Source organism: Ranitomeya variabilis, chromosome 4 (assembly GCF_051348905.1).
Source record: "Ranitomeya variabilis isolate aRanVar5 chromosome 4, aRanVar5.hap1, whole genome shotgun sequence".
Classification (NCBI taxonomy): Eukaryota; Metazoa; Chordata; class Amphibia; order Anura; family Dendrobatidae; genus Ranitomeya; species Ranitomeya variabilis.
This window is the reverse complement of record NC_135235.1, coordinates 706,938,162-706,957,409: the sequence shown is the minus strand read 5'-3', so window position 1 is coordinate 706,957,409 and position 19,248 is coordinate 706,938,162.

Sequence of the window (19,248 nt, the reverse complement as noted above, 5' to 3'; positions counted from 1 at the left end):
GCGCCTGAGACACTGAAGGGCAGTATGCGGCGCTTAGACAAAGCGAGGTACTCGCAGGGATGAGGAGCGCTGAATGGTGCCGCTGCCAGGGGTGGAGTGGACGCTGCGCTGCTGTGCAAGGAGGCGCTCCCGGGAGCGCCTCCTTGCACAGCAGCGCAGCGTCCACTCCACCCCTGGCAGCGGCACCATTCAGCGCTCCTCATCCCTGCGAGTACCTCGCTTTGTCTAAGCGCCGCATACTGCCCTTCAGTGTCTCAGGCGCCTCGCGCTCCTGCTCCCTGGCTATACACCCAGTGTGCAATTCACACACATTACCCATGGTCTCCAGCGTTGACAACTATATCTGATGAAGGTCTCAGTTGTCGAGACCGAAAACGTTTATATGTTGAGCTGGATGCACTAAAATAAAATCTACTTTTGGATCTTCAACAAATGTCTCCTGAGTGCCAAGTATAATTTTAGTTGCTATTTACGGGTTGGATCCCCAACTTGAGCACCTCCCAAGAATCCCTGAGTGCCGTGGTCACCACTTGACCTATGGAACACATTATGGATGGCAAAAGAAGCTGGAAGGGCCAAACGAAATGACACAGGATTGAGAATTTCAGAAATCTTATAAGGACCAATGAAACGAGGCTTAAACTTAGGAGAAGAAACCTTCATAGGAACATAATGAGATGACAACCAAACCAAATCCCCAACACGAAGTCGGGGACCAACACAGCGACGGCGGTTAGCGAAACGTTGAGCCTTCTCCTGGGACAATGTCAAATTGTCCACTATGTGAGTCCAAATTTGCTGCAACCTGTCCACCACAGAATCTACACCAGGACAGTCCGAAGGCGCAACCTGCCCTGAAGAAAAACGAGGATGGAAACCAGAATTACAGAAAAAAGGCGAAACCAAAGTAGCCGAGCTGGCCCGATTATTAAGGGCGAACTCAGCCAAAGGCAAGAAGGACACCCAATCATCCTGATCAGCAGAAACAAAGCATCTCAGATAGGTTTCCAAGGTCTGGTTGGTTCGTTCGGTTTGGCCATTTGTCTGAGGATGGAAAGCTGAAGAAAAAGACAAATCAATGCCCATCTTAGGACAAAAGGACCGCCAAAACCTTGAAACAAACTGGGAACCTCTGTCCGACACGATGTTCTCCGGAATGCCATGCAAACGAACCACATGCTGGAAAAATAATGGAACCAAATCAGAGGAGGAAGGCAATTTAGGCAAGGGTACCAAATGGACCATCTTAGAGAAGCGATCACAAACCACCCAGATGACAGAAATCCTTTGAGAGACAGGGAGATCTGAAATAAAATCCATTGAAATATGCGTCCAGGGCCTTTTCGGGACCGGCAAGGGCAAAAGCAACCCACTGGCACGAGAACAGCAGGGCTTAGCCCGAGCACAAGTCCCACAGGACTGCACAAAAGAACGCACATCCCGTGACAAGGAAGGCCACCAAAAGGATCTAGCCACCAAATCTCTGGTACCAAAGATTCCAGGATGACCAGCCAACACCGAACAATGAACCTCAGAGATAACTCTACTAGTCCATCTATCAGGGACAAACAGTTTCTCCGCTGGACAACTGTCAGGTCTATCAGCCTGAAACTCCTGCAGCACCCGCTGCAAATCAGAGGAGATGGCGGACAAAATTACCCCCTCTTTGAGAATACCAGCCGGCTCAAGAACTCCCGGAGAATCAGGCACAAAACTCCTTGAAAGGGCATCAGCCTTCACATTCTTAGAACCCGGAAGGTATGAAACCACAAAATCGAAACGGGAGAAAAACAGCGACCATCGAGCCTGTCTAGGATTCAAACGCTTGGCAGACTCGAGATAAGTCAGATTCTTGTGATCCGTTAAGACCACCACACGATGCTTGGCTCCTTCAAGCCAATGTCGCCACTCCTCGAATGCCCACTTCATAGCCAACAACTCTCGATTGCCCACATCATAATTGCGCTCAGCAGGCGAAAACTTTCTAGAAAAGAAAGCACATGGTTTCATCACCGAGCCATCAGAACTTCTTTGAGATAAAACAGCCCCTGCTCCAATCTCAGAAGCACCCACCTCGACCTGAAACGGGAGCGAAACATCTGGCTGACACAACACAGGGGCAGAAGAAAAATGACGCTTCAACTCCTGAAAAGCCTCAACGGCCGCAGAGGACCAATTGACCACATCCGCACCTTTCTTGGTCAAATCAGTCAATGGTTTAACAACACTAGAAAAATTAGCGATGAAGCGACGGTAAAAATTAGCAAAGCCCAGGAATTTCTGAAGGCTCTTCACAGAAGTAGGCTGAGTCCAATCATAAATGGCCTGAACTTTAACAGGGTCCATCTCGATAGTAGAAGGGGAAAAAATGAAGCCCAAAAAAGAAACCTTCTGAACTCCAAAGAGACATTTAGACCCCTTCACAAACAAGGAATTAGCACGAAGGACCTGGAACACCATTCCGACCTGCTTCACATGAGACTCCCAATCGTCCGAAAAGACCAAAATATCATCCAAATATACAATCATAAATCTATCCAGGTACTTTCGGAAGATGTCATGCATAAAGGACTGAAACACAGACGGAGCATTAGAAAGCCCGAATGGCATCACCAGGTACTCAAAATGGCCCTCGGGCGTATTAAATGCTGTTTTCCATTCATCGCCCTGTTTAATACGCACAAGATTATACGCCCCTCGAAGATCTATCTTGGTGAACCAACTAGCCCCCTTAATCTGAGCAAACAAATCAGACAGTAACGGCAAAAGGTACTGAAATTTGACCGTGATTTTATTGAGAAGGCGGTAATCTATACAAGGTCTCAGAGAACCATCCTTCTTGGCCACAAAAAAGAACCCTGCTCCTAACGGTGACGACGACGGGCGAATATGCCCTTTCTCCAAGGACTCCTTTATATAACTCCGCATAGCGGCGTGTTCTGGCACAGACAAATTGAACAGTCGGCCCTTCGGAAACTTACTACCAGGAATTAAATTAATAGCACAATCGCAATCCCTATGAGGAGGTAGGGCACTGGATTTGGGCTCATCAAATACATCCCGGTAATCCGATAAAAACTCAGGGACTTCAGGAGGATGGGAAGACGAAATTGACAACAATGGAACATCACCATGTACCTCTTGACAACCCCAACTGGATACAGACATTGATTTCCAATCCAATACTGGATTATGGACCTGTAGCCATGGCAAACCCAAAACGACCACATCATGCAGATTATGCAACACCAAAAAGCGAATATCCTCCTGATGTGCAGGAGCCATGCACATGGTCAATTGAGTCCAGTACTGAGGCTTATTCTTGGCCAAAGGCGTAGCATCAATTCCTCTCAATGGAATAGGATACTGCAAGGGCTCCAAGAAAAAATCACAGCGCCTGGCAAACTCCAAGTCCATCAAATTCAGGGCAGCGCCTGAATCCACAAATGCCATAACAGAATAGGATGACAAAGAGCAAATCAGAGTAACGGACAAAAGAAATTTAGGCTGTACCGTACCAATGGTGGCAGACCTAGCGAACCGCTTAGTGCGCTTAGGACAATCAGAGATAGCATGAGTGGAGTCACCACAGTAAAAACACAGCCCATTCTGACGTCTGTGTTCTTGCCGTTCAGCTCTGGTCAAGGTCCTATCACATTGCATAGGCTCAGGCCTCTGCTCAGAAGATACCACCAAATGGTGCACAGTTTTGCGCTCACGCAAGCGTCGATCGATCTGAATGGCCAAGGACATAGACTCATTCAGACCAGCAGGCGTGGGGAATCCCACCATAACATCCTTAAGGGCTTCAGAAAGACCCTTTCTGAAAATTGCCGCCAGGGCACACTCATTCCACTGAGTAAGCACAGACCACTTTCTAAACTTCTGACAATATACCTCTGCTTCATCCTGACCCTGACACAAAGCCAGCAACATTTTCTCTGCCTGATCCACTGAATTTGGTTCATCATAAAGCAATCCAAGCGCCAGAAAAAACGCATCTACATTACGCAATGCAGGATCTCCTGGCGCAAGGGAAAATGCCCAGTCTTGAGGGTCGCCACGTAACAAAGAAATAATAATTTTTACTTGCTGAATGGGGTCACCAGAGGATCGGGGTTTCAAAGCAAGAAACAGTCTACAATTATTTTTGAAATTCAGGAACCTAGATCTATCCCCAGAAAACAAATCAGGAATTGGAATTCTAGGTTCTAACATCGGCTTCTGAACTACATAATCTTGAAATCTTGCAGAAAGTTGATCCACACAAGAGGACAGACCCTGAATGTCCATATCTACACCTGTGTCCTGAACCACCCAGAGATTTAGGGGAAAAGAAAGACAAAACACACTGCAGAGAAAAAAAAAATGGTATCAGACCTTCTCTTATCCCTCTATTGAGATGCATTAACACTTTAAGGCCAGCTGTACTGTTATGGACCTGGTGGTTAGGAGCACCCGGAAAGACCTGATGGTTAAACTACAAGACAAGCTCTGGGAAGTGGGAGCTCTGCTGACCGCAACCCCTAATCCTATCAACAAACACTAGAAATAGCCGTGGAGCGTACCTAACTCTGCCTAGATGCCTCTTCACAGCCTAAGAGCTAACTACCCCTAAAGATAGAAAATAAAGCCTACCTTGCCTCAGAGAAATTCCCCAAAGGAAAAGGCAGCCCCCCACAAATATTGACTGTGAGTTAAGATGAAAAGTCACAAACACAGGAATGAAACAGGTTTCAGCAAAGGAGGCCAGACTTACTAAACAGACTGGGGATAGAAAAGGAATCTTTGCGGTCAGCACAAAAACCTACAAAAAACCACGCAGAGTGTGCAAAAGAGACCCCCGCACCGACTCACGGTGCGGAGGTGCCACTCTGCATCCCAGAGCTTCCAGCTAGCAAAGCAATATCATGATAGCAAGCTGGACAAGAAAACACTGATAAACAAATAAACTAGCAGGAACTTAGCTTCTGCTGGAGTAGACAGGTCCTCAGAAAGATCCAAGAGAGATCTGAACCAGTACTAGGACATTGACAGCTGGCATCAAGTAACGATCTGAGTGGAGTTAAATAGAGCAGCCAGCCTGGGACTAAACGAGGTCAGCTGATGAAAGAACCTCAGAACCAGCAGCTCCACTCACAGTCACCAGAGGGAGTCCATGGACAGAACTCACCGAAGTACCATTCATGACCACAGGAGGGAGTTCGAGAACAGAATTCACAATATTCATTCAGTAAGCAGGAAAGTTTCTCATTTACATATAAACAAAGAAAATCACACTTTGGGTAGCCCACACATTTGTATTGCATTCTAATTCTGTAGTCAAGTGTAGATGCAAATCATAAACAAAGACTGATATTTCACTAAAATCATTTCTTTTTAACATATACATTTTTCAAAACCCAATATGAACAGGAGCTCCAAAAAAATATAAACCGGGAAAAACTCAAAAAATAAGTCACTTCTAATTTTAAGTAGGTGGATTCCTGATTCAGTACTACAGAAACAAAAAACTATTTACAGTGCACACATCTTAATTAGATGGCCAAGGTCTCTTCTTTCACTCCTGCAAACAAACAAAAGGATAATTACACACCCCCTGTCATGTCCCACGACTTGGGAAATCATTCAATGTTTGCATTGCTTGTGTTCTATCCTTCTTTCTAGGCAGAAGTTTGCTTTTCCCTGTATTTTGTCCCAACTCTCTCACTGTAGTCCTGTGATGTATGTTTGTTCACGCCCTTATTCTCCATTTTGTTATCATTCCTCCATCTGTATGCATCCTACTACATGTCCTCTGTTGAATATTCCTTTTTACCTGCTACTTTCATCATAATACAAGAATTTCGGTTAAAGCAATCCTCTTTTCCTGGAGTCTTCTTACATGAGAACGTGGCTGAGTTAAGCTATCTGATAAATCGGTATGAACGTGAGTACAGGTCAATACGGAAGCGCCCAAAAGAAAGGCCTATCCAGGCACCACTGCGTTCTACATATCCATGAGTCAGAATAGTAAAAAGGAATATCCTGCCTTCAGAGACAGTAACTCAAGGTCTGTGCTGAACCTCAGTGGAAAAGGACATTTCCCAGATACACAGTAACCCAGTTCCCAGCCAGACCCCAGCGTGCATAGAAGCACACACTGCAGATAAACAGTGAGAAGTATAACCCTCATCATCCACTCTTCCTGCCTGCAAACAAATCATGTCTGAAGCGAGGTATACAATGTCCCTACCAGACTTACAAACACAGGAAAGAGACCTAGATCCCCATCCACCAGCTAGTGAAAGGGGAAAACGTACAGTCAAACCTACAAGTCATGGAGAATTTAGAGACTGCAAAAGGTGTCGTATATCGTGACCACTGTGGGAGAAAGTGCTGAGTCACATAGACACTGTATCAAAGCCTGCTTCTCATGAGTTACCACTTGAGGGAGCCCTAGAACAATTATGCACAGCATACCAAATGTATATGGAGAAGACTGACCAATACATTATTCTCCTGGAAAAACTGAATCTGCCAGAGACTTTAAACGAATTGCAAAGTTTCCAGCAGCTTAATTCTGAAAGAGACTACACCGTACGCGACATTAAGACAAAGATAGAGGCTAAAATTGCACGGACACCAGATGCATCATCTCGCTCATCCAAATCGTCTAAGCACTCAAAACGCTCATCTAGGTCAAGTTCATCAAAATATTCCACTCTCAGCCAGCAGCTTATAAGGGCACGTGCTAAGGCAGAAACGTCTAAGATACAAGCAGCCTTTGCGCAAAGGAGAGCAGATATGGATGCAGCCACAGCACAAAAGAGAGCAGAAATGGATGCAGCCACAGCTGCGCATGCAGCACGCAAGGAAGCTCTGGAGAAGGAATGTGAGCACGCAACAGCCATGGCGGAGTTAAGGATCCTGGAGCGAGCTATCAGTGGGAGTCAAAGAGACAGCATCAGTTTGTGTGAAGTGGAGGCAGAGGACCCTATTGAACGCACAAGAGACTACGTGCTAAGCCAAAATGGCGAACCGCAGATCATCACTAACACTCCTGATGGCGTTCATGCTTCTCCAGGGCACCAGGATGCCGATCCACTTACAGAACCCTACACTCAAGGTCAGTACAATGCTCCCAAACTTGAATTTCCTTCGTATTCCGGTATGTGCCAAGACCCTGCATCTCATCAAACTCCACAGGCTATTATCTACACGCAATCTAATATACCGGCAGGTCATTATACTTTCAACAACCGCATAGTGCCAGCTCCGCATGTAGCAGAGACTATACCCACCAAACCGGTTGCTGGACTAAATGCATATGCCACTCCATACTTACCCACGTTTCAAGGCCAAGACATCTCCACCCCTATGTACAGCACTGCTCAACCTACATTCGTGCATCCTTAAGGCCCCGTCTCACATAGCGAGATCGCTAGCGAGATCGCTGCTGAGTCACAAGTTTTGTGACGCAACAGCGACCTCCATAGCGATCTCGCTATGTGTGACACGTACCAGCGATCAGGCCCCTGCTGCGAGATCGCTGGTCGTGTCGGAATGGCCTGGACCTTTTTTTGGTCGTTGAGGCCCCGCTGACATTGCTGAATCGGTGTGTGTGACACCGATCCAGCGATGTCTTCACTGGTAACCAGGGTAAACATCGGGTTACTAAGCGCAGGGCCGCGCTTAGTAACCCGATGTTTACCCTGGTTACCAGCGTAAATGTAAAAAAAAACAAACAGTACATACTCGCCTTCTGATGTCCGTCAGGTCCCTTGCCGTCTGCTTCCTGCTCTCACTGACTCCCGGCCGTACAGTGAGAAGTGAGAGCACAGCAGTGACGTCACCGCTGCGCTCTGCTCTCACTGTATGTACGGCCGGATCTCAGTCAGAGCAGGAAGCAGACGGCAAGGGACCTGACGGACATCAGAAGGCGAGTATGTACTGTTTGTTTTTTTTTACATTTACGCTGGTAACCAGGGTAAACATCGGGTTACTAAGCGCGGCCCTGCACTTAGTAACCCGATGTTTACCTTGGTTACCCGGGTGCTGCAGGGGGACTTCGGCATCGTTGAAGACAGTTTCAACGATGCCGAAGTCGTTCCCCTGATCGTTGGTCGCTGGAGAGAGCTGTCTGTGTGACAGCTCCCCAGCGACCACACAGCGACTTACCAACGATCACGGCCAGGTCATATCGCTGGTCGTGATCGTTGGTAAATCGCTTAGTGAGACGGGGCCTTAAGTCAGAAAGAACAGACATGTCCGACTTCGCAAGGTACATGATTCGCCGCGAACTTACTAAAACCGGTCTCACAAGGTTTGACGACCAACCTGAAAATTACAGAGGTTGGAAAAATGCCTTTAGAACCGTAACTAGTGACATCGGCATCACTGCTGCCGAAGAGCTGGACCTGCTAATCAGATGGCTAGGACCACAATCCACCGAGCGTGTCAAGAGACTCAGGTCTGTACATATCAGTAATCCAACGGCTGGTCTCATGGCTGCATGGGAAAGACTAGAGAAAAACTTTGGCAGTCCAGAAGCCATAGAGGACGCACTGTTCAAGCGATTACAGAGTTTTCCAAAGATATCAAGCAAAGACAGTTCAAAGTTCCTGGAGCTCAGTGACTTGCTGTTAGAGCTCCATCTGGCCAAGGCAGACACCCACCTACCTGGCCTCAGCTATCTGGACACTGCTTGTGGAGTAAATCCCATTATCTCCAAGCTACCGTACAAAGTGCAAGAAAAGTGGACTACACTAGGGTCAAAATACAAGAAAGACCATCAAGTGTCATTTCCTCCATTCTCCTACTTCTGTGAGTTTATAAAAGATGTGGCAGAGCGCAAGAACGACCCAAGCTTTTCTTACCAAGAATCCAGTGGCCCAGCTTCACCTCCTTCTAAATACGTCAGCGCACGCTCGAACGACAGAAACCGCAGGGGTCCAGTGTCAGTGAAGAAGACGGATATTCTTCCCTTACCAACATCAGCCCCAGGCAAGAGTAACAAGGGTGAAAAGATAGAGAACCCAAATCGTGAATGTCCCATCCACAAGAAGCCACATCCCTTAAAAAAGTGCATCGGCTTCAGGAAGAAACCGCTCCAAGAACGCAAGGAGCTTCTAAAGAAGTTCGGGGTATGCTACAGATGTTGTGCTTCTACCGAACACCTTGCTAAAGACTGTAAAGCTACAATTAAGTGCATGGAGTGTGACAGTGAGGACCACGTACAAGCGCTCCACCCATTCCATCCTGACTCTACACTTACTCCTTCCCCCACCACGAGCCATGGCGGGGAGGACGCAGCTCAAACTGCAAGCCATACCACAATATCTTCTTCATGCACAGAAGTCTGCGGAGAAGACCTCTGGGACAAGTCCTGTGCGAAGATTTGCCTGGTGAACGTATATCCCAACGGTCACCCAGAGAAAGCCGTGAAGGTGTACGTCCTTCTGGATGATCAGAGCAACCGATCACTTGCAAGGTCAGAACTCTTTGATATGTTTAACTTAAAGGGAAATGCTTACCCTTACACCTTAGGTACCTGCAGTGGTGTTACAGAGGTTTATGGGAGAAGGGCCAGTGGTCTTACAGCGACATCTCTCGAGAACACCGTCGAGATACCGTTACCTACACTGGTCGAGTGCAACCAGATTCCATCCAATCGAGAAGAGATCCCAACGCCAGAGGCTGCTCTTCATCACCAACATCTCAAGGGGATAGCAAACAAGATACCAGCCCTCAACAACAGTGCAGATATCCTGATTCTGCTTGGCAGAGACATTCTCCGGCTGCACAAGGTGCGTCAGCAAATTAACGGACCACACGATGCACCATTTGCCCAACGCTTAGATCTAGGCTGGGTAATCATAGGCAATGTTTGCATACATAAGATGAAGAGACCTAACAACATCTCCTCTTACAAAACACACATCTTGTCAAATGGTCGCAGCACTCATTTCCAACCATGCCCACATCACTACTGGGTGAAAGAGAAAGTGAGCAACACCAAGTGGCAACAGGAATCCTTCAACAACATGAACACACTCCAGTCCTGGGAAGAAAACCTCGGGTCATCAGTGTTCGATTCCACAAGTAATGACAACAAGTTGGCACCCACAAGAGAAGATAAAGAATTTATAAAGGTTATGGATAAAGAATTTGTTCAAGACGACTCCAACAGTTGGGTAGCTCCTTTACCCTTTCGTTTCCCAAGAGTGAGGTTGCCGAACAACCTGCAGCAAGCAACTGCAAGGTTCTCATCCTTAAAGTGTACCCTAAAGAGGAAACCAGAGATGGAGAAGCATTTCATTGACTTTATGCAGAACATCTTTGACAGAAATCATGCTGAACCTGCGCCACCACTGAGGGAGGGAGAAGAATGTTGGTATCTTCCATCCTTTGGTGTCTATCACCCTCGCAAGCCTAACCAGATCAGAGTGGTGTTTGACTCCAGTGCTCAGTTTGAAGGCCTCTCTCTCAATAACCTGCTCCTAACTGGGCCCAACCTGAACAACAGCCTCCTTGGAGTATTGATCCGCTTCAGACAAGAACCTGTTGCCATAATGGCTGACATTCAGCAGATGTTTCATTGCTTCATTGTGAAAGAAGACAACAGAAACTATCTTAGGTTCCTATGGCACAAAGACAACAATGTCAACAATCAGGTCATAGACTACCGGATGAAGGTCCATGTCTTCGGCAACAGTCCCTCACCTGCTGTGGCGATCTATGGACTGAGACGGACAGCCCAGGAAGGTGAGAGAGAGTACGGTTCCGATGCTCGGCAATTTGTAGAGAAGAACTTCTACGTGGACGATGGGCTCAAGTCCTTGCCCACAAGCGAAGATGCAATTGACCTACTCTCCAGAACACAGGAAATGCTATCCACATCAAACCTCAGACTCCACAAGATTATCTCTAACAGTCAAGAGGTAATGAACGCGTTTCCATCTGAGGACCATGCCTCAAACCTAAAGGACCTCAACTTGGGTTCCGATGTTCCTCCAACACAGCGCAGCCTTGGTCTACTGTGGGATATCAAACGGGACACCTTCACTTTCCAAGTGTCACCCTATGACAAACCCTTTACCAAACGAGGAGTCCTATCTGTCATAAATAGCATCTATGATCCTCTCGGGTTTGTAGCACCCATCACTATTCAAGGCAAGATACTGTTAAGACAGCTTACGGCCGAGAACACGGATTGGGACACCCCGCTCCCAACTCAGAAACAGCAAAGGTGGGAGGCGTGGAAGAAGTCTCTGAAGTTCTTAGAGCAACTCCAAGTCCCACGTTGTTATTCTCCAAGATCACCTTTGACTGCAATCAGAAGAGAAGTTCATATTTTCTCTGACGCATCTACAGAAGCCATAGCCGCAGTAGCTTATCTGATGACCTTAGGAGCTAACAAGGTACACTGTGGTTTCATCCTGGGTAAAGCCAAGTTAACTCCAAAGCCTGCACACTCTGTACCCAGACTTGAGCTTTGCGCTGCGGTATTGGCAGTAGAAATTGCTGAAGTTGTACAAGACGTAATGAACGCGTTTCCATCTGAGGACCACGCCACAAACCTAAAGGACCTCAACTTGGGTTCTGATGTTTCTCCAGCCACACTTCTCACACAGAAGATTGGAGCTGCTACAGTTCCGCCTGGGAACTTCGATAATAAGGACATTTACAGACGTCAGTGGAGGCAAGTACAACACCTGGCTAACGTGTTTTGGCATCGATGGAAGACCAAATATTTATACTTGCTTCAAAACCATCACAAATGGCAGACGCCCAGTCCCAATCTCCAAGAAGGAGACCTTGTTCTCTTAAAGGATACAGAGGCTCATCGTAATGACTGGCCAATGGGACTTATCACCAAGGTCCTACCCAGTGAGGACGGAAAGACTCGTAAGGTAGAAGTTAAGGTGACAAAAGGGGGCTCTACCCGAACCTTCTTCCGCCCGGTCACTGAACTCGTGTTGCTTCTACGAAAGGAGGACATCACATGAACTGAACATGCTCCTGGACGTTGTTCACGGCGGGGAGCATTCCTCCTCATCCCCCAGTTTATTGAATGTTGACATTTTCCATTGGATTGAACCCTTAACATTCCCATTGGATTCTGGGTTGGTGGAAGAGTTTGCATGTTTGCGGCTTCCCCAATCTGAAGATGGGTTTTATATACTTGAACTTATCTTTCGGTGTGATCTACGGGTCAACAACAACGAGTTGGACTTAAAAATCTTTTATGTTTATTATTGCATGCATGTTTTCTTCCTCTTGTTTTTTCAGGTTCGAACGACTTCGAAGAATTACGGACATCGTGAAATCCAAGGATTTCAGACGGGGAGTGTCATGTCCCACGACTTGGGAAATCATTCAATGTTTGCATTGCTTGTGTTCTATCCTTCTTTCTAGGCAGAAGTTTGCTTTTCCCTGTATTTTGTCCCAACTCTCTCACTGTAGTCCTGTGATGTATGTTTGTTCACGCCCTTATTCTCCATTTTGTTATCATTCCTCCATCTGTATGCATCCTACTACATGTCCTCTGTTGAATATTCCTTTTTACCTGCTACTTTCATCATAATACAAGAATTTCGGTTAAAGCAATCCTCTTTTCCTGGAGTCTTCTTACATGAGAACGTGGCTGAGTTAAGCTATCTAATAAATCGGTATGAACGTGAGTACAGGTCAATACGGAAGTGCCCAAAAGAATAGGTCTATCCAGGCACCACTGCGTTCTACATACCCATGAGTCAGAATACCCCCACCCCCAATCCAACATTTGGTGGGCTGAAAGAAGAAAATTGTACCTTTTAAAAAACTAATCACTGTACAAACAAAATTAAAAGAATGAGCTCATAAAAAAATAAATTAAAAAAAACCTCGTGGATTTTCTCTTTGGCTATGAACCAATTTAAAGAAAGGATATCCATGACAAATACAAGGGTTTGTACAAACAACATACATTGACAAACATGTAACAAATAAATATTTAAGTCATCTATTACTTCAGTCAACCCCCGTAATATTATCAGTCATCTTACTAGTCTTAAATTCATTAAGTAATTTTACTCCCTCTTTTCCTTGTATGCTTCTCTCACAATGGCTTCAACATGCAGAGTCATCTTGCAGCTGTTGTGGTCTTTTGCCATTTAAAAACATCAGGGTCTAGCACCAAGTGACAGCGGACTGTCAGCTGGAAGGTATTACAAACCCTCAAATGAGAAAGTGCACATTTAAGCATCACCAAAATGAAACCCAATTCATCATATCAGCCAGCGCATACATCATAGTATGCTCACATGAATATTTCTCTTCGTACAAACTATTAAAACAAAAACAAACATCATTAGATATTAAAAAAGATGGCAAAACTGTTCAATCACAATTCTCATGGAATGTTCCACAACTTTTGTCTAAACATCTGTATTAGATTAGTCCATGAGGGAATAAGGACATGTTATTGGAGGAGTGAAAGGGGCGGGTACAGTATGGACTTTGTCATCAGGTGTCCCACCTCTATCTTTCCATCCTCCTATTTCATTTGTCGCCACCCTCCTGGGCCTGGTAATCTGCAATGTGCCTTTTCTCCTCAGGTCTTGCCATCTTCTGAGCAGGTCACATGTAGAGATCCCATCTATCTACTGGAATAGGACTCCACTAGCTATCAGGTCACAAAACAGCTCCTTCCTGCTCTTTCTAACTTGGATATTATCCCCTTTCCTTCTCTCTTGATCTACTCTCTCTACTGTGCAATTCCTTAATACTTTTGCCTTCTCTAGAGCAGATAACTGGGAAATTAAACTGCATGCTGTATAGACAGTGGTGGAATTTCCCCTAAGCGCACTGAACATAGTAAATAATGGGGATTTGTAAGCAGCTGGGGCACCTTCTATGAACTTTTTTTCATCATGACTGTTATCACTGCAGCATCTGGCCCCTTCCAATCCTCAACAACAGCAAAGTGATCATTCAAACCTGGCAAAGGATTGCGAGTTATACCACCTATGCACACGATTTCTCTCAGTCTCTGAACTCCATCTGGAAGAGACTCCCATCATGTTTGTGGTATTAATTCAATAGGAGAGTCATACACTTGTGCCACAGAATCCCTCACCAAATGGAATAGGGAAAATGATCTGCAGTGACCCTTGTACATCTCATTTTTAGACGCACCATGGGATCAATACAAATACTAGCAATTCCTATCCCCTCAAGATGATTCAAAATTTTAGTATCTGTGCCATTATCCCATAACCTGAGAGTCCATGTTAACAAATGCTCTCCTGCTTGCTGCCTGTATCTGTTGGCTAATTCTGTTAGCTCTCCTGCTGTATAACCCCTAGATTCCTCTATCATTGTTGCTTTTGCTCCAACATCTGCATCTCCTGCATCCATCCTATCTCCCTTGAGAGATCAAATTTGGTAGCTACATCCTGGGGATTTGGTAAACGCTGGCACTCCATATATTTATTAAATTCCTTTGCCATCGGGGTCCACGTTCCTGATAGCACCCATTCTAGCAAGGATCTGACACTCTCAACTGCTAGTCTTAGCAAACTTATTCAATTTTGCAATTTTATTCAAAACAATCCATCCAACTTCTGACACCACTTTGTTTTGTTAAAGATTCAAGGAATTGTGATGAATAATAAATGCTCACACAAGAATTGAATAAACAAAAAAATAATTTACTTAATAAATAATAAGAAAATAAACAGTCACTAAAAGCAGTAAAATAACATTACATACATTATATCATTATGGTAGAAGTCAATCAGGCTCGTCTCTATCTTCCATCTCTCTTCCATTTCCATGTGTGTGTGTGTCTGTCCCTCATCTCTGTTTCATGTGTGTGTCTTTTATATCTTATACTGTCCAATGTATCTCAGTAAAAAACTTTGATGGTCATTGGAATGCCAGGAATAAACCCCCTTAAACTGACAACAAGTAGCTGGTGAGTTATTAACAACACTTAGATTTACTAATAACAAATAACTGGTCATTTACCAAACAACAAATGACCTTCTGCTAGGTGGGTCATCTGGTTGGACATTTAAACTTCAATGACCTTCTGCGAACTCCATAAAAGTAAATATATATTATAACTGATTGAAACCATATCAATAATTAGTATTAATTGGAGTGTAGAAACCATTTTAACATAACTTACTACACAGAGGCAAACGTCATGTCAGCTAGGAGGAGTCACAGGTCATGTCATTTAGGAATGAGGCACAAGTCATGTCAGCTAGTAGGAGACACAGGTCATGTCATTTAGGAATGAGGCACATGTCATGTCAGCTAGTAGGAGTCACAGGTCATGTCATTTAGGAATGAGGCACATGTCATGTCAGCTAGTAGGAGTCACAGGTCATGTCATTTAGGAATGAGGCACATGACATGTCAGCTAGTAGGAGTCACAGGTCATGTCATTTAGGAATGAGGCACACGTCATGTCAGCTAGTAGGAGTCACAGGTCATGTCATTTAGGAATGAGGCACATGTCATGTCAGCTAGTAGGAGTCACAGGTCATGTCATTTAGGAATGAGGCACATGTCATGTCAGCTAGTAGGAGTCACAGGTCATGTCATTTAGGAATGAGGCACATGTCATGTCAGCTAGTAGGAGTCAGAGGTCATGTCATTTAGGAATGAGGCACATGTCATGTCAGCTAGTAGGAGTCACAGGTCATGTCATTTAGGAATGAGGCACATGACATATCAGCTAGTAGGAGTCACAGGTCATGTCATTTAGGAATGAGGCACACGTCATGTCAGCTAGTAGGAGTCACAGACCATGTCATTATGAATGAAGCACACGTCATGTCAGCTAGTAGGAGTCACAGGATATGTCACTTAGGGATGAGGCACATGTCATGTCAGCTAGTAGGAGTCACAGGTCATGTCATTTAGGAATGAGGCACACGTCATGTCAGCTAGTAGGAGTCACAGGTCATGTCATTTAGGAACGAGGCACACGTCATGTCAGCTAGTAGGAGTCACAGGTCATGTCATTTAGGAATGAGGCACACGTCATGTCAGCTAGTAGGAGTCACAGGTCATGTCATTTAGGAATGAGGCACATGTCATGTCAGCTAGTAGGAGTCACAGGTCATGTCATTTAGGAACGAGGCACATGTCATGTCAGCTTGTAGGAGTCACAGGTCATGTCATTTAGGAATGAGGAAAATGTCAAGTCAGCTAGTAGGAGTCACAGGTCATGTCATTTAGGAACGAGGCACACGTCATGTCGGCTAGTAGGAGTCACAGGTCATGTCATTTAGGAACGAGGCACACGTCGTGTCCGCTAGTAGGAGTCACAGGTCATTGTTGTGAATTCTGTTCTTGGTCTCCCTCCAGTGGTTATAAGTGGTAGCGTGTTATGGACCTGGTGGTTAGGTGCACCAGGAATGACCTGATAGTTAAACACGGAATCAGGACGAGCTCTGGGAAATGGGAACTCTGCTGACCGCAAACCCTACTCCTATCAACACAACTAGAAACAGCCGTGGAGCGTGCCTGACTCTGCCTAGACGCCTCTTCACAGCCTAAGAGCTAACTACCCCTAAAGAAAGGAAACAAAGCCTTACGTGCCTCAGAGAAATTTCCCCAAAGGTAAAAGCAGCCCCCCACAAGTATTGACTGTGAGATAAGAGGAAATCACAAACACAGGATGAAATAGGTTTTAGCAAAGAGAGGCCAGTCTAACTAAACAGATTGAGGATAGAAAAGGGATCTTTGCGGTCAACACAAAAAGCTACAAAAACCACGCAGAGTGTGCAAAAAATACCCCCGCACCGACTCACGATGCGGTGGTGCCACTCTGCACCCCCAGAGCTTCCAGCTATCCAGGTAGTTTCATGATAGCAAGCTGGACTAGAACTTAGCAAGAAAAACCATATGTAACAAATGAACAAGCAGGAACTTAGCTTGTGCTGGAGTAGACAGGTCCTCAGAAAGATCCAGGAGAGATCTGAACCAGTACTAGAACATTGACAGCTGGCATGGAGTAATGATCTGAGTGGAGTTAAATAGAGAATCAGCCTAGCCCCAAACGAGGGCAGCTGGAGAAGGAATCTCAGAACCAGCAGCTCCACTCACAGCCACCGGAGGGAGTCCACGGACAGAACTCACGAAGTACCATTCATGACCACAGGAGGGAGTTCGAGAACGGAATTCACAACAGTACCCCCCCCTTGAGGAGGGGTCACCGAACCCTCACCAGAGCCCCCAGGCCGATCAGGATGAGCCAAATGAAAGGCACGAACTAAATCGGCAGCATGGACATCAGAGGCAACAACCCAGGAATTATCCTCCTGACCATAGCCCTTCCATTTGACCAAGTACTGAAGTTTTTGTCTCAAAATACGAGAATCCAAAATCTTCTCCACCACATACTCCAACTCCCCCTCGACCAACACCAGAGCAGGAGGATCAACGGAGGGAACCATAGGCGCCACATATCTCTGCAGCAACGACCTATGGAACACATTAACCCCCTCTCTGAGAATACCAGCCAGCTCAGGAACCCCAGAAGAATCAGGCACAAAACTCCTTGAAAGGGCATCAGCCTTCACATTCTTAGAACCCGGAAGGTACGAAACCACAAAATTGAAACGGGAGAAAAACAGCGACCAACGAGCCTGTCTAGGATTCAACCGCTTGGCAGACTCGAGATAAGTCAGATTCTTGTGATCTGTCAAGACCACCACGCGATGCTTGGCTCCTTCAAGCCAATGTCGCCACTCCTCGAATGCCCACTTCATAGCCAACAACTCCCGATTGCCAACATCATAATTACGCTCAGCAGGCGAAAACTTTCTCGAAAAGAAAGTGCATGGCTTCATTACAGAGCAATCAGAACTTCTCTGAGACAAAACAGCCCCTGCTCCAATTTCAGAAGCATCAACCTCGACCTGAAAAGGGAGCGAAACATCTGGCTGACACAACACAGGAGCCAAAGAGAAACAACGTTTCAACTCCTGAAAAGCCTCAACGGCCACAGAGGACCAATTCACCACATCAGCATCCTTCTTGGTCAAATCAGTCAATGGTTTAACAACACTAGAAAAATTAGCGATGAAGCGACGGTAAAAATTGGCAAAGCCCAGAAATTTCTGAAGGCTCTTCACAGATGTAGGCCGAGTCCAATCATAAATAGCTTGGACTTTAACAGGATCCATCTCGATAGTAGAAGGGGAAAAAATGAAGCCCAAAAAGGAAACCTTCTGAACTCCAAAGAGACACTTAGATCCCTTTACAAACAAGGAATTAGCACGAAGGACCTGGAACACCATTCTGACCTGCTTCACATGGGACTCCCAATCATCCGAAAAGACCAAAATATCATCCAAATATACGATCATGAATCTATCCAGATACTTTCGGAAGATGTCATGCATAAAGGACTGAAACACAGAGGGAGCATTAAAAAGGCCGAATGGCATCACCAGGTACTCAAAATGGCCCTCGGGCGTATTAAATGCTGTTTTCAATTCATCGCCCTGTTTAATACGCACGAGATTATACGCCCCTCGAAGGTCTATCTTGGTGAACCAACTAGCCCCCTTAATCCGAGCAAATAAATCAGACAGTAGAGGCAAAGGGTACTGAAATTTGACCGTGATTTTATTAAGAAGGCGGTAATCTATACAAGGTCTCAGAGAACCATCCTTCTTGGCCACAAAAAAGAACCCTGCTCCCAATGGTGACGACGATGGGCGAATATGCCCTTTCTCCAAGGACTCCTTTATATAACTCCGCATAGCGGCGTGTTCTGGCACAGACAAATTGAAAAGTCGTCCCTTAGGGAACTTGCTACCAGGAATCAAATTAATAGCACAATCACAATCCCTATGAGGAGGTAGGGTACTAGACTTGGGCTCATCAAATACATCCCGGTAATCCGACAAAAACTCAGGGACTTCAGAAGGAGTGGAGGAAGAAATTGACAATAATGAACCATCCCCATGTACCTCTTGACACACCCAACTGGACACCGACGTTGATTTCCAATCCAATACTGGATTATGGACCTGCAGCCATGGCAAACCCAACACGACCACATCATGCAGATTATGCAACACCAAAAAGCGAATATCCTCCTGATGCGCAGGAGCCATGCACATAGTCAACTGGGTCCAGTACTGAGGCTTATTCTTGGCCAAAGGCGTAGCATCAATTCCCCTCAAAGGAATGGGATGCTGCAAGGGCTCCAAGAAAAAACCACAGCGCCTGGCAAACTCCAAGTCCATCAAATTC